General features: G+C 36.0%; 2 long non-coding RNA genes across 2 annotated transcripts; one reads left to right on the top strand and one right to left on the bottom strand.

The window, feature by feature from the left end:
• Positions 1-927: 927 nt before the first annotated feature.
• On the top strand, positions 928-11,409 carry LOC147549038 (uncharacterized). Its single transcript, XR_015237029.1, has 2 exons — positions 928-5,878; positions 7,014-11,409. It is a non-coding gene; the product is annotated as an uncharacterized LOC147549038 (long non-coding RNA).
• On the bottom strand, positions 3,760-11,910 carry LOC147549039 (uncharacterized). Its single transcript, XR_015237028.1, has 3 exons — positions 10,020-11,910; positions 4,655-4,778; positions 3,760-4,377 (listed from the first exon to the last, which is right to left on the bottom strand). It is a non-coding gene; the product is annotated as an uncharacterized LOC147549039 (long non-coding RNA).
• Between the last annotated feature and the right edge of the window lie 8,570 nt (positions 11,911-20,480).

The raw sequence follows: 20,480 nt of genomic DNA on the forward strand, positions 1-20,480 counted from the left end.
GAAAATATTAATAGAACAATGAGATATACCACATTTAAGATCCAATTCTTAGGCATAAGAACCGACAAATGTATAATCCTTCTAAAAAAATATTGATTGAACAATCTGGTATACCACATTAAAGTTCCATTTCTTAGGCATCATAACCAACATATGTTTATTCCTTCCCGAAAATATTGATGGAACAATGTGGTTTACCATGTAGACAAATACAACTTACACCGTGATGCTACCGGTATGGTATCTCACTTATTTAACAGCCGAAGAATATGACGCATGAAAAGCTTGACTTGAAACTCAAAATACTAACATAGAGTGCATATATTAAAAAAACAAGGGCATAGACCATATAGCCCACAACATTAAGTTCCACTAGCGAACTTGAAAAACCATACCTTCGGCCTCAAATACTACATTGGGTCTGAAACCTAACATAAAAAGTAAAATTTCTAAATAATAAGAACCCATCTTTCTCAACCAAAAGTAGAATAAAGGAACTGAATGGCGCTTTAAGACTCTAGTGAATGTCTACTCATACTTTCAATTAATCAATATGAATTTTTTGGGTTTCACCTAGCAGCCTCTTCAAGTTGTACGAAAAGAACTCTTGTTAAGTCCGTGATAGAGAGAGTTGTATTCGTGACCAAGAGGTTTTTACAAAGTAAAATTGTGAAATAAACCAAGCAATCCATACAAAATTAACCAACCTTTGTTTCGATTATCTCTTGCCACAAAAAATGAATTGTCCTTGATTACCTGTAAGCAGAATCCACCTACACCTCAAGGTATTGGTTTGGTCCCACTCTCAAACACTCAAGAGCATTAAAACCAATCATATAAAAGTTATCCATTAAGCCAGTCCATTACATTTTATGTCAGAGAAGAGAATTGCACCTTGAAAATCAGTGAACTGAAGTCCCACTTCTGTTTTTTTTTTTTTTGAAATTTTGAATAAATAAAGAAATAGAGAACAGTACAAGAGGGGTGGGGAGGAGACTGGTTGATCTCTCACGATATCCACGCCTCCCAATTCCGCACAACATCTAAGAATGATATGTGACTAAACTTAGGCAAACACTTCACCCAACCAAAAATAATAGCTTTTACATCATCCACATCCAAGCTAGTGTTTGCATTAACATCTTTGAAAATCTTGTTGTTGCGGTCCTTCTACATGCTCCAATATTTGGAAGACGTGAAAGCAAATACGTGAATAAGCTACGAATCCTAGGTGTCTCCGTATCAGAAGAGATATTTGGTGATAAACTTGTGTTGGTATGAAGGGACTGTTATAAACGATTGAAGTATGTGGGTGAATAAAATATTCTACTAACACTTTTCAGATCCAGGTATATTGATGCAAAATGTGAGCATTCTTTAACAATAAGAGAAACTATAATTGAACTATACACAGTATCAGTAGAATGAGTCAGTTTATTCTTCCTACTGTGAAAAAAACTAGAATAAGTCGGGTGTATAACTTATCAGTAGAAAAGGAAACTTGCAACCTTTTTCCATAAATCTCCTGACAGTCTCAGACAATGGCATGAATTAAAAAACCAAAGCTTAAAGAAGATTTCATGGTTACAAAATACTCAGCCAGAGTATTTTATGAATGATGGATGACTATTGAGATTATTTTACTAGTAGAGATAACTGATTAAGATGCGAGCTCATCTATCAATCTTATTCTGTTGATATAATTTATGTAGGAAGAGAACTCGTGAGGTATTAAAACATTTTCAAAAATGACCTGCACATTTAAACATTTGAACTGATAATGATGCGAGCTCAGCTGCAAATCTTATCAAGCTATGCAGATATCAAAAAACCATCTGGGTTCTCATAAAAGGTAACTAATCAATTACGATACAAGACATTCTCAAAAACCCATGTGGTCAAGTTCCATTTCTTAGGCATCACGACCGACAAATGTATAATCCTTTTCGAAGTTATTCATTAAACGATGTGGTATACCCATATTAAGGTTCCAATTTTTAACCATCGCAACCGACAAATGTATAGTCCTTCGATCGAATATCGATGGAACAAAGTGGTATACCACTTAAAGTTCCATATCTTAGGCATCAGAACCGAGAAATGTATTATCCTTCCCGAGAATATTTATGAAACAATGGGTATGCCACATTAAAGTTCCACTTCTGACGCATCACAGTTGACAAAAGTTTAATTGTGCCTGAAAATATTGATGGAACAATGTGGTATATACCACAATAATGTTTCATTTTCTCAGGCATCACAACCGACAAATGTATAATCCTTCCCGAAAATATTGATGGAACAATGTGGTATACCATATTAAAGTTTCATTACTTAGGCATCACAACCGACAAATATATAAGCCTTCCCGAAAATATTGATGAAACAATGAGGTACACCACATTGAAACTCCATTTGTCATGCACCACAACCGATAAATTTATAATCCTTCCCGAAAATATTATGGAACAATGTGGTATACCACATTAAAGTTCCATTTCTTAGGTAGCAAAAGCGACAAATGTTTCCTTCCCAAAAACACATATGGAACAATGTGGTATACCACATTAAACTTCCATTTCTTAGGCATCACAACAGACAAATGTATAATCCTTCTCGAAATTATTCCTGGCACAATGTGGTATACGTTAAATTTTCATTTCTTAGGCATCACAACTGACATATGCGTAATCCTTCTTGAAAGTACTGATAGAACATCCACATTTAAGATCCATTTCTTAGGCATCACAACCGACAAACGTATAATCATTCTCGAAAATTGATTGAACATTGTGGTATACCACATTAAAGTTCCATTTCTTAGGCTTCATTACGGACAAATGTATATTCCGTCCCGAAAATATTGATGGATCAATGTGGTTTACCGCATTAAAGTTCCATTTCTAAGGCATCACAACCGACAAAGGTATAATCCTTCCCGAAAATATCGATGGAATAATGTGGTATACCACATTAAAGTTCCATTTCTAAGGCATCACAACCGACAAAGATATAATCCTTCTCGAAAATATGAATGGAACGAAGTGGTATACCACATTAAAGTTCCACATCTTGGCACCACAACCGACAAATGTATAATCCTTCCCGAAAATATCGATGGAACAATGAGGTACACCACATTGAAACTCCATTTCTCATGCACCACAACCAACAAACTTGTAATCCTTCTTGAAAAAATGGATGGGACAATGTGGTATACCACATTAAAGTTCCATTTCCTAGGCATCACAATCGACAAATTTAAATCGTCCCCGAAAATATCGATGGAACAATGTGGTATACCACTTTAAGGTTCCATTTCTCGAGCATCACAACCAACAAATGTATAATCTTTCTCTCGATTTTTGAAGGAACAATGAGGTATACCACATTAAAGTTTCAATGCTTAAGCATCACAACAGACAAATGTATAATACTCCCTTGAGTATTGATGGAACAATATACGACATAGCACATTAACGTTTCTTAAGCATCACTACTACCTATAAATGTATAATCCTTCTCACTATTATGAAGAAGCTGCAATAGTGTAAATCAGATAAAAAAAATACCAATTATTGGGTAAAACAAGATATATACGCCATGTCTTAAGCATCAATACCCAGGATTGTGGAATCCTTCCCTTAATTATTGGTGGACAAATAGAATATATGTACCTGCATAAGGTAATATCTAAAACTTCTATAATATAATGATATAACAAGTAAGAGGCTAGCCCGGCATGATTTTTTCTCGCCATTAAGAACAAAACAGATTTTTGCTTCATTACCTAAAGAGAAATCAATTTACATCTCAAGGTCCAAATCTGATTTCAACAACTTGATGTGATTATCTCAATGATGAAACATGAGATAACAATAAAATTGAATTCAATAATTTGGTAGTTTATTCATGAAGCCTTTTATACTACAGTCCAATTTACTTTCTAATATCAGAGACATTAATTGCTCTGTGAATACCGAAATCTAATTTCCCAGGCTAAAAGAACTTGATTCAGTGAATCCTTCTTGAAGACTAATACAAAAAAAAAATATGGATAAGCTCGCTGACTCTCCATTATAGAAGAGATATTAGGCGCTAAGCTTGTTCTTGTCTGGAATGATCATTGTAAATGATCGAAGCATAATTGTATTTACGAATCAGATTGTCTTAGCGACGAACTAATCTCCAGTTCTAATTCCGAACTTAAGATGCACACCCCTCTCACATATGCTCCTGTAAAACTATTGTACAAACAGATTCTCTTCATATTTCTCAAAGAGAAGGGCATACACCATATAGCCCACAACATAAAGTTCAACTAGCTAACTTGCAAAACCATACCCTCGGCCTCGAACACTATGTTGGGTGTGAAACCTAACAAAATAAGTACAATTTCCAAATAATAAGAACCATTTTTCTCAACCAAAAAAAAAGAAAAGGGAATTCCTCTATAAGACTGTCTAGTGAATGTCTACTGCTGACTTTCAATTAATCAATATGAATTTTTCGGGTCTCACCTAGAAGTCTCTCCAAGTCGTACGAAAAGAACTCTTGTTAACCATGTGATCGAGAAAGATGTATTCGTGACCAAGAGGTTTTTACAAAGTAAGATTGTGAAACAAGTCAAGTAATCCAGACAAAATAAACTAACCTTTGGTTCGATTATCTCTTGCCATCAAAAATGATTTTTGACCTGTAAGCAGAATCCACCTACACCTTAGGCCGGCATGATTTTTTCTCTCCATTAAGAATAGAACAGATTTTTGCTTCATTACCTAAAGAGAAATCAATTTACATATCAAGGTCCAAAATCTGATTTTGATATATCGATGTCATTATCTCAACGTTGAAACATGAGACAACGATAAAATTGAAATCAATAATATGGCAGTTTATTCATGAAGCCTTCTATACTCCAGTCCTATTTATTCTCTAATATAAGAGATATTAATTGTTCCGCGAAGAGATATTAGGCGCTATGCTTGTTCTTTTCTGGAATGATCATTGTAAATGATCGAAGCGATAATTGTATTTACGAATCAGATTAGCTTAGCAAGGAACTAATCTCCAGTTCTAATTCCGAACTTAACATGCAAACCCCTCACAGATGTTGTTGTAAAACTATTGTACAAACTGATTCTCTTCAGATTTCTCAAATGTTCTTTAACTGGAGAAGACATGTGTAATCTTTACGGCTATTCAGTAATATATCTCTTACTATCCGAAAGAAACTTGTTAAAATTGTTAAGCATTCCACAATTACTGATGGTAGGGTAATGTCCTTGATCGTACTAGTAAGCAGCATAAGAACAGAAAAATATTTACCACAATTTGATTAGCCACTAATTGCATCATTTGAACCACCACTGCATTGTAAGTACCAACTACAAAAAATTGTAGCTGCATTGTGTATTTTGAAATAAATTAAACGAACATACAAACACGCAGTATAGCAATCAATACCCACTGGTAGAACTATTTGAATTTACAATTCAAAATATAGAATGACACTTGTGGACTATTTCGAAAACAAGAAATACTTATTACTACTCTAATTAACAAGCACATGGATACACTTTATATAGCACCATGTAGACAATAAGACAAATATAACTTACACCGTGATACAACTAGTAAGGTATCTCACTTATATGATAGCCCATGCAGTTATTACAGAACAATATGACGCATGTAAAGCTTGACTTGAAACTCAAAATACTAATATATAATAGTATAGTACATATATTAAAAAAACAAGGGCATACACCATACCCTCGACCTCAAACACAACGTTAGGTGTGAAACCATCTCTAAATAATAAGAAACCATCTTTCTCAACCAAAAGTAAAATAAAGGAACTTAATACCTCTTTAAGGTGTCGTTTGGCAACACTAAAATAAGTTACTTTTTTGCTTATTTAAGTATAAAAGTCAAAAAGTTAGTTTGGTACGTAAAAATTATCGACTTCATTTAAGTTAAAATTTGACTTTTTCTGGAAGTTAAAATTTTTAGCTTTTGACTTCAAAGTAAAGTAATTTTTTTTTTTGAGACATGCATGAATTTTACTTGACGAATTTTTTTTGTCTATCTCAGCTCCACTACCACAACTAAACTTCTACCATACCATTCTACCCACACCACCACCTTACCTCAACTAGCACCACCACACCTTAACCACTACCTTCGTACCACCACCACACCTCGACAACAACCACCTCGTAGCTCCACCACCACCACTGTACCTTCACCGCTACCGCCACCACCACCATACCTTCACCACCACCACGGTACCTCCATCAGTACCACCTACATCTCTTATCCACCACCTTTACCACCATCACCATACCACCACCACCATAACTCCGTCACTATCACACACGTACCTTATCCACCACCACCAACGTATTTCCACCGTTACCACCACCGTACTTCCACCACCACCATACTTCCACCACCGTCGCCACTATCATACCTCCACCACCACCATAACTCCGTCACTATCACTCACATACCTTATCCACTATCACCACCGTATCCCAACCACCACCGTACTTCCACCACCATCGCCACCATCATACCTCCACCACCACCGATGCCACCATTATACCTCTCTACCACCGCCACCATTATACCTCTCTACCACCGCCACCATCAAACCTCTCTACCACCACCATCAAACCTCTCTACCACCACCACCACCAGCAAACCTCAACCACCACCACAACCCATAACCATACCTTCTAGCACCACCACTACTACCAATATCACCACTACTTCGTATACAAGACTAATCGTGGAAATCTTGAATAAATCCAAATTAAAATCAAGTATCTCTATGAGAAAGAAAAAAAAAATTATCAAAAGCAAATTGAGTTACCAAACTAACTTTTTGACTTATAAGTAACATTTTTGCCAAATATACTTTTAAATTTTTGTTACTTTTTTAAAGCAAAAGAACTTCTACTACAAGCAAAAGTACTTCTACTTCTGGTTGCCAAACGACACCTAAGACTGTCTAGTGAATGTCTTCTGCAGACTTTCAATTAATCAATATGAATTTTTCGAGACTCACCTACAAGTCTCTTCAAGTTGTACGAAAAGAACTCTTGTTAACCCCGTGATCGAGAGAGATGCATTCGTGACCAAGAGGTTTTTACAAAGTAAAAGTGTGAAATAAATCAAGCAATCTAGACAAAATTAACTAACCTTTGTTTCGATTATCTGTTGCCATCAAAAATGACTTTTGCTTGAGTACTTGTAAGCAGAATCAACCTACACCTCAAGTTATTGGTTTGGTCCCTCTCAAAACACTCGAGAGCATTGAAACCAATCATATAAAATTTCCCAATTAAGCCTTTTATAGTCACTATATTTTCTGTCATAGGAGAGAATTGCACCTTGGAAATCAATAAACTGAAGTCCCACTTCTGTTTATACTTGATTTCCTAGTTACTTCTGTTAGACGTGAAAGCAATACCTGGATAAGTTACGAATCCTAGGTATCTCCGTATCAGAAGAGATATTTGGCAACAAACTTGGGTTGGTCTGAAGTGACGATTATAAACGTTCAAGTATGTGGGTGAATAAAATATTCAGCTACCACTGTTTGGAGCCAGGTATATTAATGCAAAATCTGAGCATTCTTCAACAATAAGAGCAACTAAAAGTGAACTATAAACAGTATCAATAGAATGAGTCAGCTACCACAGTAAAGTTCCATTTCTGTGGCATCACAACCGACAAATATATGGCCCTCCCTCGATTATTGGCCGAAATATTTAGTATACCACGTTAAAGTTCCATTTCTCAAACATGATAACCAATAAATGTACAATCCTTCCTCAAAATATTGATGGAAATTTATTGTATACCACATTAACGTTCCATTTTCAAGCTCACAACCGACAATGTATAATCCTTCCTGAAAATATTGATAGAACAATGTGGGCAAGTTCCATTTTTTAGGCATCACAACCGACAAATGTATAATCTTTTTGAAATTATTTATGAAACAACGTTGTATACCGTATCAAGTTTCATTTTTTAAGCATCATAACCGACAAATGTATAGTCCTTCCCTCAAATATCGATGGAACAATGGGTATGCAACCTTAAAGTTCCATTTCTTACGCATCACAATTGACAAAAGTATAAGTATTCCCGAAAATATTAATGGAACAATGTGGTATATACCACAATAAAGTTCCATTTTCTTAGACATCACAACCGACAAATGTATAATCCTTCCCGAAAATATTGATGGAACAATGTGGTATACCATATTAAAGTTTCATTACTTAGGCATCACAACCGACAAATATATAAGCCTTCCCGAAAATATTGATGAAACAATGAGGTACACCACATTGAAACTCCATTTCTCATGCACCACAACCGATAAATTTATAATCCTTCCTGAAAATATTATGGAACAATGTGGTATACCACATTAAAGTTCCATTTCTTAGGTAGCAAAAGCGACAAATGTTTCCTTCCCAAAAACACAGATGGAACAATGTGGTATACCACATTAAACTTCCATTTCTTAGGCATCACAACAGACAAATGTATAATCCTTCTCCAAATTATTCATGGCACAATGTGGTATACGTTAAATTTTCATTTCTTAGGCATCACAACTGACAAATGCGTAATCCTTCTCGAAAGTACTGATAGGAAAATGTGATATACCACATTTAAGATCCATTTCATAGGCATCACAACCGACAAACGTATAATCATTCTCGAAAATATTGATTGAACAATGTGGAATACCACATTAAAGTTCCATTTCTTAGGCTTCATTACGGACAAATGTATATTACTTCCCGAAAATATTGATGGAACAATGTGGTTTACCGCATTAAAGTTCCATTTCTAAGGCATCACAACCGACAAAGGTATAATCCTTCCCGAAAAATATCGATGGAATAATGTGCTATACCACATTAAAGTTCCATTTCTAAAGCATTACAACCGACAAAGATATAATCCTTCTCGAAAATATGAATGGAACGAAGTGGTATACCACATTAAAGTTCCTTATCTTGGCACCACAACCGACAAATGTATAATCCTTCCCGAAAATATCGATGGAACAATGAGGTACACAACATTGAAACTCCATTTCTCATGCACCACAACCAACAAACTTGTAATCCTTCTGGAAGAAATGGATGGGACAATGTGGTATACCACATTAAAGTTCCATTTCCTAGGCATCACAATGGACAAATTTAAATCGTCCCCGAAAATATCGATGGAACAATGTGGTATACCACTTTAAGGTTCCATTTCTCGAGCATCACAACCAACAAATGTATAATCTTTCTCTCGACTTTTGAAGGAACAATGAGGTATACCACATTAAAGTTTCAATGCTTAAGCATCACAACGGACAAATGTATAATACTCCCTTGAGTATTGATGGAACAATGTACAACACAGCACATTAACGTTTCTTAAGCATCACTACTACCTATAAATGTATAATCCTTCTCACTATTATGAAGAAGCTGCAATAGTGTAAATCAGATAAAAAAAATTCCAATTATTGGGTAAAATAAGATATATACGCCATGTCTTAAGCATCAATACACAGGATTGTGGAATCCTTCCCTTAATTATTGGTGGACAAATAGATTATATGTACCGGCATAAGGTAATATCTAAAACTTCTATAATATAATGATATAACAAGTAAGAGGCTAGCCCGGCATGATTTTTTCTCGCCATTAAGAACAAAACAGATTTTTGCTTCATTACCTAAAGAGAAATCAATTTACATCTCAAGGTCCAAATCTGATTTCGACAACTTGATGTGATTATCTCAATGTCTACTGCTGACTTTCAATTAATCAATATGAATTTTTCGGGTCTCACCTAGAAGTCTCTTCAAGTCGTACGAAAAGAACTCTTGTTAACCACGTGATCGAGAAAGATGTATTCGTGACCAAGAGGTTTTTACAAAGTAAGATTGTGAAACAAGTCAAGTAATCCAGACAAAATTAACTAACCTTTGGTTCGATTATCTCTTGCCATCAAAAATGATTTGTCACCTGTAAGCAGAATCCACCTACACCTTAGGCCGGCATGATTTTTCCTCGCCATTAAGAATAGAACAGATTTTTGCTTCATTACCTAAAGAGAAATCAATTTACATATCAAGGTCCAAAATCTGATTTTGATAAATCGATGTCATTATCTCAATGTTGAAACATGAGACAACGATAAAATTGAAATCAATAATATGGCAGTTTATTCATGAAGCCTTCTATACTCCAGTCCTATTTATTCTCTAATATAAGAGATATTAATTGTTCCGTGACTCTCCATTATTCCGTGACTCTCCATTATAGAAGTCTCTTCAAGTCGTACGAAAAGAACTATTGTTAATCACAACGAACAAATGTACAATTCTCCCTCGAATATTGATGGAAAAATATACTAATTAGCACATTAAAGTTTCTAAAGCATCACTACTTTCATAAGCACCATTGTCGATAAATGTATAATCCTTCCCACTATTATGAAGTAGGTGCAGTAGTGTAAATAAGAAAAAAAACTTTATAATATAATGATATAACAAGTAAGTGATAGAACAATAAAGCAACATGTCTTTAGGTAACGATAGATGCGCTTAATTAGTTGCAAGAAAGGAAGACAACAACAACAACAACTTTGTATAAAAAAATGATAGTCAAGACTTTGAATTCACCGGGTACTATCAAGAAAATCTTGTTCCTCCAAGTACAAGAAACTATGATGGGCAATGTTTAGGTTTATATGCGGTCTAGATAAAACGAATCGCATAAAAAGACCACAATGTTTAGGTTTTTACTCGATTTAGGTTTTTATGTAAAAGACCTGAGATTTGAGAATTGAACTGGTAATTCCAGAAATGATTCGGTTATGATCCATGAAATAGACGGAAGAGAAACAAAGCGATTGATTCAGAAGAAAGATAAAAGAAGAAATTGATAACCGCTATCATGATAGGAAGTTTCATTGATTAATAAAAATAAACAAGCAGATAATATCAAAAGATCAAGATAGACAACCAAACTCTGTAATTTAGACTATAACAAGATGCAGATCAGCAAAGATTGAGCCTATAGGAAAATAAAGATTATACTATTAATCCAAGACTCAGAGCACAGATACAAAAGAATTCTTACTTCAACATGCAAGAATTATACTTTCCAACCTAAATTAGAGATGGACATGGTACTGCCACAGCAGATAATGGAAGAACACAAAATATGTTAGAGGAAATAAGATTTACCTAAAGAAGAAAACAGTAGGTCGATAAAAGCCCTAAATATACTACGACCTAAATCTAAGAGAGGATATGATAAGCACAATAAAGGAAAACAATAAAGAAAAAGATCTAAATATTTTGGATTAGAGTACTTCCCTGGTTTGCACAAATCCTATGCTTGTCGCAATACTCTCCTTCTCACGGTTGATGCTTGCTACAAGTTGTTCCAAGTTGAATTCCTTAGCCTGTTGGAGACTGATTACACCTTTAGATTAGATATTTCCCCAATCTGAATAGGATTATTTAACTAAATGTGATGAAACCTAGATCTAGGGTTTGGGAGTTTATTACTATGAACAATAATTGGAGTTAGGAGATGGAATTGCTGGAGTCTACCAAAAGGTGAGGTTGTAAGGTTTAGAGATTTTTTGGTATTTGTATGAAGATTGGTGTTCACTGTAATGGATTGTTGGGTGGATTGAGATGGAAACCTAGGGCTACTGTAGAAAGGAAAGAGGGAAAAATCCCATTGAGTTGTTCTTCTATTTTCAGACTTCTTGATCGAAAGATCTTTTAGGGAGTCGTTCTTCTATTTTCTTTACCAGATTTAAAGAGAGAGAAACCGAGATCTTTTAAAGGACCTTATTGAAACAAAAGGTTTAAAGGCGCCTCTTATAAAGTTTAAAAGAAATTTGTAATGGAAACAGGTGCCTTTAATACTTCTAGAGGTGTCTTTAAAAGTACAAAACAGACACTAACGGATCTGATTATTTAACTTGACTAGGTATATCTCGTACCTCCATCACAGCGGAACTTGTTAGATGCATTATGTAGGTAGTAAGTACGAAATTCTAGTACATTATGTTGGTATTGGTATAAAACACTTCTTTATGATAGGGCTGCCTATACCCGTCTCTGCCCTTGTTTTTCGTTCTTGCGATTTTTTTTAAATAACAAAATTATTTTCACTTATACGGCGCTTGATTATTTTTACTTGGTTTATTCATTCTAAAATTTGAAACGGATCAATCAACTGGTATTATCATTATCTTTAATTTAATTACATAGTTACATTAAAATTTCTCAATGTAAGTTTCGCGTTTCCTTATGTGCATTTCGTGTTGTTTTCTAATTTATGTTTTACCCACAACAATACCAATATGATACATTAAAATCCTAAATATTCAGAATGGTAATTTTTCGTTCTGAAAGAGGGGATAAAAAATGTCAATATAAATCATCTAACACAGATTTTCACATGTAAAGTTGAGACTCTTTGTTTTTTTTTGTTGAAATTTAGATGCATTAAACTTCAAAACAGTTTACAATACAAAATATAGAAATCAAAATTACAAAAATGAGGAATTGCATGATACATCTTCGATCCATAAAACATTCATCATTTTGTAGCTTGCAAGTCCGACAACACATTTTGAAAATGGTATGCAATTTAATCTTAGAAGTTCGTCTGGTTGAATGAGAGATGAAACTTATACCTAGCATTCTGTAACACTGAAGATATATAGATTAAACAGACACCCAAAGTTCCAAGAATAAACGAGGATGTCTGCAAGAAAAAACCAAAAAATGATTCCAAGTTATCACGCCAGTATTCTCTAAACAAAGAGACCATACCCGTTTGAGTCCTAATGAAAAGAAACAAATCAAACACCTAGTAATTGGGGCCGTTGTCATAGCATGAGTATAAATACCGAACTAAGCAAACAAATGATCGCAAAAGAATTGCGAATAAAGGTGGAAGTGAAAATGTTAAGGAGTTTGGATAAAGAATTAGATCTATACGATAACCAAAGGCAAAAGTAATCGACAAAAAGTGAGATGTGAGATAAGAAACAAAAAGTGCGAGACAAAGGTGGAAACTAATATCTGAAATATAGTGCCCTCAAGGGTCGAGGGTAAGTTAAGATGAATGCTTTGAATGACTGTTCTGATCGAGAGGCAAAAGTTTCGGGATTCATCTCATGATCCAATGGAAGGCGTTTCTTCCCAGATTTTGAGAGCGATCTGATGGTCCTAATCGCAGCCGACAAGTAACCTTTGGAACTAAGTGATTCGTCACTTCTTTCTTCTAACAGATGCGTCCCTAAAACCCAACAGACGTGTCCCTTATGAATGTATCTCTTCGAAACCTATTTATAGGACCCAAATGAACTCCAAATCTCATTCTGTTTTTTCCAGAGTATCCAGCATTGTTAGAAGATGATATTAGAGTGTCTAAAAGAAAGATTTAGCAGAGTTTTGAAGAAGTTTCATAAGCAAGAAGTTTGGTCCATTTGCATTAAGTCAAAGCTTAGTATACTTTCAAGTTCGACTGCTTTCTGATTCGAAGTACCATTGAATCGAAAGGTTAATCGTTGTATCTTGGGAGCAAACGCCGGTAACTTTTTGGTACTATACAGGGCATCAATTGTCTTAAGGAAAGAGGAATACCTCGCCTCGATTAAAAATCTTCGTCGTCTTATCCTTTGATTTTTCTTGTTCTTTTTAGTTTATCTGAGTTCTTAATCAAAGACATTTTGATATTTTAAAATCAGAAGTGTGTTGCTTTTTAAGTAATAAATCGGTAAACACAGAAGGAATATAATTCCTCTTTCTGATCTTAAATCGATAGTGAGATTCGACTGCGAATCATCTGTTCTGGATAACATACCTTATCAGTTAGAAATACGAAAGATATTAAGTTGTTCTATTCCTTAGTTTTTCTCCATTGATTTGGAAATATTAGTTTTTCTCCATTGATTTGGAAAGAAAGTGTTTTTTGATTAATTTACTAATAAAATCAAAGGAGTAATCAGTTTCACCAAGTGATTCGGTTATAGACTCGCTGAGTCAACTCGTTGAATCGGTACACCTAAACCAACAATCTTAAGACAATTTATTTTACTTCGGTATACTGAACTAATTTTCTGTGTGAGAGAGAGAAATAGAGATAGATGGCAACAACAGGTGAAGCCACAATGAAAAGTGTTGGTCCTGCCCATGCCAAAAAACCAGAGAAGTTTAAGGGCATCGATTTTAAGCGATGGGCGCAAAAGATGATGTTTTGTCTAAGCACTTTAGGGTTAGTAAAATATCTGACTGAAGACCAACCGATCCTTCGAGAATACGGAGATATCCAACATATTTCGGCCGTAGAGGCCTGAAAGCATAGTAATTTTTAATGTAAAAGTTATATTCTAAATTCGTTGGATGATGGCCTTTATAATGTGTATTGTGTCATTGATAATGCAAAAGAATTATGGAACACACTAGACAATAAATATAAAGTCGAACTGCAGGAGTGAAAAAATTTATTGTTGGAAGGTTTCTGGACTTTAAAATGGTTGACTCTAAAACATAACCCAAGTTCAAGAATTCCAAATAATTCTTCAGGAACTAAAGGCCGAATCATTGGTAACAAATGAAGTCTTTCAAGTCCGAGCAATAAATATTGAAAAGTTGCCTCTGGGTTGGAAAGACTTCAAGAATTACCTTCGTCATAAAAATAAAGATATGAGCCTTGAAGAACTCATCCTCAAACTTCGAATAGAAGATGATAATCATACTGCAGAGAAGAAGACAGAGAAGTCTTCAAATGATCCAAAAGTAAACGTCATCGAAGGGGGACAAAAACTAAAGAGGAAACGCTCGGGTCGTGAAGTGGGCTCAGGAAAGCCGACGAAGAAGAGTTTCGACGACAACTGCTTCAACTGTGGCAAGAAGGGGTTCTAAAAATGACAAGATCAACAAGAGAAAGAAAGCTAAGCATCCGGCTTCTCTTGTTGAAGATGAAGATGTCCAGAACCTGTGTGCAATGGTTACTGGATTCGAAGACGTGGCTGAAAAGTTTCAGAATATGAACCTGTGTGTCGTTATTTCTGAAGTTAACCTAGTTTGAAATCCAAAAGAATGGTGGATCGACATTGGGGCCACGAGGCACGTTTGTGCAGATAGAGCCATGTTTTCCACTTATACGAAACTTGAAGAAGGCGAGACACTGTTTATGGGAAACGCCGCTACAACTCAAGTTCAGGGAAAAGGGAAAGTGGTCCTGAAGTTCACTTTAGGAAAAGAAGTAACCCTAAATGGCGTCCTCCATGCACCAGACATTCGAAAGAATCTTGTGTCTGGATCGCTCCTTGGCAAGAACGAATTCAAACTTGTATTTATTTCCGATAGCTTTGTTTTATCCAAAAATGGAATGTATGTGGGAAAAGGGTACTTATGTGGAGGGCTCTTTAAATTGAATCCTGCAACTATAACTCCAAATATTATTAATAAAGAAAAAACATTAGCTTACGTTGTTGATTCTTGTAATATTTGGCATGAAAGACTAGGTCATGTTCATTATTAACTCTTTGAGAAAGTTAACGCACATAGACTTAATCCCAAAGTTTGATATTAATTCTTCGAAAAAATGTCAAACGTGTGTAGAGTCTAAATTGACAAAGACTCTTTTTCATTCTGTGGAAAGAAATATAGAACCATTAAAGTTAATTCAAAGTGACAGATGTGATTTAAAAATGGTTCAGACTAAAGGAGGTAAAAAGTATTTTATCACCTTCATGGACGATAGTACAAGGTATTGTCACGTTTACTTGCTAAGAAGTGAAGATGAAGTAGTAGAGAAATTCAAAATCTATAAGAATGAAGTTGAAAATCAACTTAATCGAAAAATTAAGATTTTGAGAAGCGATGGAGGCGGATGAAGGGGAATAACCTAGTGTATCTCATACGCCTAATTGTCTATTAGTGTTGGTAGCGGAATCTCAAACATCATATGTTTAACACTAATTCCAGGATCTATACATGAACATACCAATGAACTAGATTGGAAAGAAGATTACCTCTTAATCGCTTTCCCACGAACTAAATTCCGATCAGTATTCGGAAGATAAGAGCTCCAAGTGTAGCTCCTCTACTTGAGACACCGAATAATGACTTGAACTCCCTCCTTTCAGTCAGCTAGGACCTTCTTGAAGGTTGAGATGAAGAACTCCTTCTTCTTGACTAGATACTTGAGAAAACTCCTTTTCTCTCTCTCTCTCTGAGATGTATATTCTGAAACTCTTTCAGTTGACCCTCTCAGTTGTTGAGAATTCAATCTCTCTCTTTAGGTTGTATAATTAGGTATATATAGAAATCCCTAGAAGAGGTATTAGACTCAAACTAGGATTCCATAAACCTAATTATTAGGCAACACCCAAAATACCCTCCATTGGGTCACTTAAGTGTGGCCGGCCAACATAGCCCTTTATGGGCTTCCTTGGCCGGCCCACTTAGGGCCTAGCCGGCCATCACATGGCCGGCTCCCTAAAGCCATTCCGGGCCTCCTTCTTGGGCCCGGACATGTTTATCTCTTTCGGACTTCTCCGAATCTTTCTGGACTTACCAATAACGGATCCAATCCACTTATTTGCCATTTCCCATCTAGTCAATTCTCTCCGTTCAAATCATTATTCTGTTGTGTAACCCTTGTAGGATCCGGTCTATGTTAGCCTCGAATCAACTCTTGATTCGACGATCGTAGTTGGCTTCTAGCTAAGCATTACGACCCCTAATTGGACCGGACTAATGATCTTCCGAATAAGGTCATTAAGATCCTAATAGCCAAATTGTACGCATTGCATCCTTGGTCGAAGGACACTCCTTCGGAAGGATACCATTCCTTCAGACTTCAGGCACCATATCCTTCAGTCTCCCACTTGTACTTAGAACAAGTGCAATGCTCGATTCCCATGTTTTTTCGTATCTCATCTGATATGTCATATTCATCAGACTCTCTTGATCCCGAGAACAACTTCCAATCCAAACGATTAACTCTTAATCCGTTTGAGCACGGCCATGCATTTTTCCAGTTGTTTCTCATCAAGTGGCCCAGCGATACTTTATCCTGATTTTACTCAGGAAAACATAATCCATTCTTGTACTCCCACTCAATTTCATGTCTATCCTGTCTCCCCCAGTATGCCGCTTTTATAACCACTTTTTACGGATGGCGTTTGACGGTACCAAAGTTCGACATTCCTTCCATAAACTGAGTGAGTACTCATGTTTTGAGGAATCTCTCCAATTTGCTTAAATGAGAGTTATGACATCTTATAACTTCAACTCTTGAAGTACTCTCATTCGGCGGGTTTCCAGTGTATCAACTATACACCCATGAAGTTGACCTTTGAATACTCCTATTCCCATAGCCCAAGAAACAGCGCTATCTTGTCAATCACTCATGCTAGTCTTCATAAGTCATTATTGTCCAACTAATGACCTGGACTAGGGATAGTAGGATGATGTGCTTCCATGTTCACTTAGTAGGGTTTCTTTCATTAGATCACGTATCTAATAAACCTACCTGGAACACTCCATCCTTTTGGACTGTCGTCTAAATTCTAAACCACAATTTAGATGACGAAATAAACCCAGTTTATTTCGGATAACAAGAGTTCGTAAAACTTGAGCACCCGCGTGAACTCCTTCACGTTCTCAATTTTACAAGTCTTTTTAGGATTCTCCTCCTGGATCCTAATTCCTTAGACCCGAGCATCTCATGATCGTTCTAAGGTGACAGTTTAGTTTCCTTTTCACTTCGCTTTGTAATTATCTTGCTTTCGAACTCTTCGTAAGCTGTTATGATAATATCAGTTTTTCTCCCACTGAAATTAGTACTTCCCAAGTTCTAATTTTACTTTCTTATCTAGTAGAGTTAAGCAACGACTCCCAGCATGGAAAACTCTTTCCCATCTGTTAGCCCTTCCTAAAAGATTCCTATCTTTATTTTCGGAAGATTACTTTTATGACTTTCTTCAATCTTCTGACTTGTATGGGCGACGACATCTTTTCGTACTCCAAGTACTTTTTAGATGTACGGGTAAACAACAATCATCTCATGATCGTTCTTATGTTTTCTAACATAAGTGTCTCTCCTGTGTTTATCACGGGAGTTGGGTAGAATTTCTCTCCAAGAGAACTTCTCATTCAGACCTCTCCAAAACTCCTTTTGAACGAGTCTTTATCATCTCAGGTCTATCTCCATAGACTTTTGATGCCCATGGTTAATTCACCCTCGTCTTCTTGTCCTTTCTTGTATGTCTCCTACATACAGGACCTGAAACAACTCTTGTTTCACTCCCACTTACCTTCTTGTCTCACAAGATTTAACCATTCTTACTCTTAACTCTTTGGATTTCCGATCCAATTTCAGAGTGGTTTCTGCTATAGTTCTTTTGAATCTTCTCAAGACTCATTGGGGTTTTTGAGCAACCTTCTTAACTCCTTAAAAAGTTTCCAGGCGATCGTCCCTTGAACCATTCAAGTCGACATCCCTTGTCACGTAAGCCGAGTAACTCTTACTCTCTTTCGTTTTAAATCCGAGTAACTCTTACTCTCTTTTGTTTTAAGGCAAGTAACTCCTTACTTCCTCTTGTTGCTCTTTATCGAATCCCATTCGATTTTTCCTCCCACTTGTCTTCTTAGAAGGACCCTCCTTTTAATGAAGACACCATCGAGAGCAACAATCTCATTGTGTTCCGATGTTTGGCGAGAAAACCCCGTTCTTCTTCTTGAAGAACTTATGTCTAACACGCTTTAGACATTAGAATAATTGACCATTTTAGAACTCCTTCTAAAATAATATCCATACCCAGATGGACTCAATTATTCACTATAGCTTTTAGGTTTTTAGTGGTTTGGCAGATACATATTAGACTTTGTGTTTTGGAAGACCGATGACTATCGAACTCATGATCTCATCATATTCTTTAGTCATCCAGACCCACTTCTCGATTTTGGATTTGTTTCTAAAACTTCTCCACAATCAAGTCTTACATCCATTCTAATCACACTAATCGCAGACTTTCATGTCCAACATTGTTTTCTACGATTAACTGAACTCTTGTACTCTTACAAGATTTAGAATGACTAAGTCGGATCATTCGTTAAAATTACTTAAAAGTTAGATAGGCTCTTTTAAGAACATCATAAAATATCTCATATTTTATTCACTCCCATAATCTCATTACAGAGTCAATGTTCTAAAAAGAAAAAGAGATACTAAAACTACTTTAAAGTATTGCCTATCGAGTTTATGATCCTTCTTGAGCTTTTCCAGCAACTCTTGTCTTCTCAGCTTTCGACAGGTTCATCTCCTCTTCAATAAATACTCAGCTCCCTCTCGCTCCTGTCATTCATAATGATAAGAGTCTTTTAGGTATCGCATACCTTGAGGAATGTGTATTTTAATTGAATAACTTTTAATAATTTTTACCTTGACCGGAACTCCCAGCTCCGTCGTTTTGTTCTTCCAAGAATCGCGGGCAATCTCTTAATCGAATATGAGATGTACTACCGCACACAAGACATCTCTTGTTAGGAAGGATAGTTCTGGGTCTTGGTGCTTTCTTGCCCATTCTCCTGCCAGACGGCTTCCTTCTCCTAACGTCTTCCGTTCCCGTATTTACAGTCTCCTGAATTCCTAGAATCTCTTCTAGAGTTTCAGGGGTGCTGAAACCACTTTCAGCAACTTCCAGAATCGCAAGTAGACTTTCGAAAGATACCCGTCCAAACTTATCTTCAAAGTTTGCTACTACATCCTTAAACATTTCATCCAATGAATTCAGGATGATGTCAACCGCCAGTTCGACTGCCATAGGAGATCCCATCCATTCCATGTCTTTGAAGTGATCAATCATCTCCAAAACATGATAACGAACGGGTTTCCCTTTCTCCAGTCGCATTCCCAGTATCACCATTGTGATTCTAAATCTTTCTATTCGACATTGTGTTCCAAACACTTCTCTTAGCCGTCGAATAATGGTGTATGCCTCCATTTCAATGAACATATCTATATATTTTCTTTCCATGGCCATTAGCATTAAACCGGTTACTGGCGCTGACTTCCTTCGAATATCGTCTACTTGCTTACGTTCTTCATCAGAAGAAGTTTCTGAAAGCACGGGGATCGGAATGTCCAATATTTCTGCGCTTTTTCCTAGAACCTTTCTTAGGTTCCTTTCCCATTGAACGAAGTTGGTATCGTTCAATTTCTCAAGTATGGTGTAGAGGTTGAAGATGTTTGTTGTCATAATTAAACTACATGTAAGAAATGCGAAAGTGATTAAACTTGTTATCCTGGCAATTTTTCTTAATTTGCCTATATTATTCTACTTTTGTCGTCCCCTTAGAATAATATAATTCCAAGATCCCATTCCTGTGAAGCTAA

Source organism: Eschscholzia californica, unplaced genomic scaffold (genome assembly GCF_041429995.1).
Source record: "Eschscholzia californica isolate CP2 unplaced genomic scaffold, dmEscCali1.0.p SCAF_3, whole genome shotgun sequence".
In the NCBI taxonomy this organism is placed as follows: Eukaryota; Viridiplantae; Streptophyta; class Magnoliopsida; order Ranunculales; family Papaveraceae; genus Eschscholzia; species Eschscholzia californica.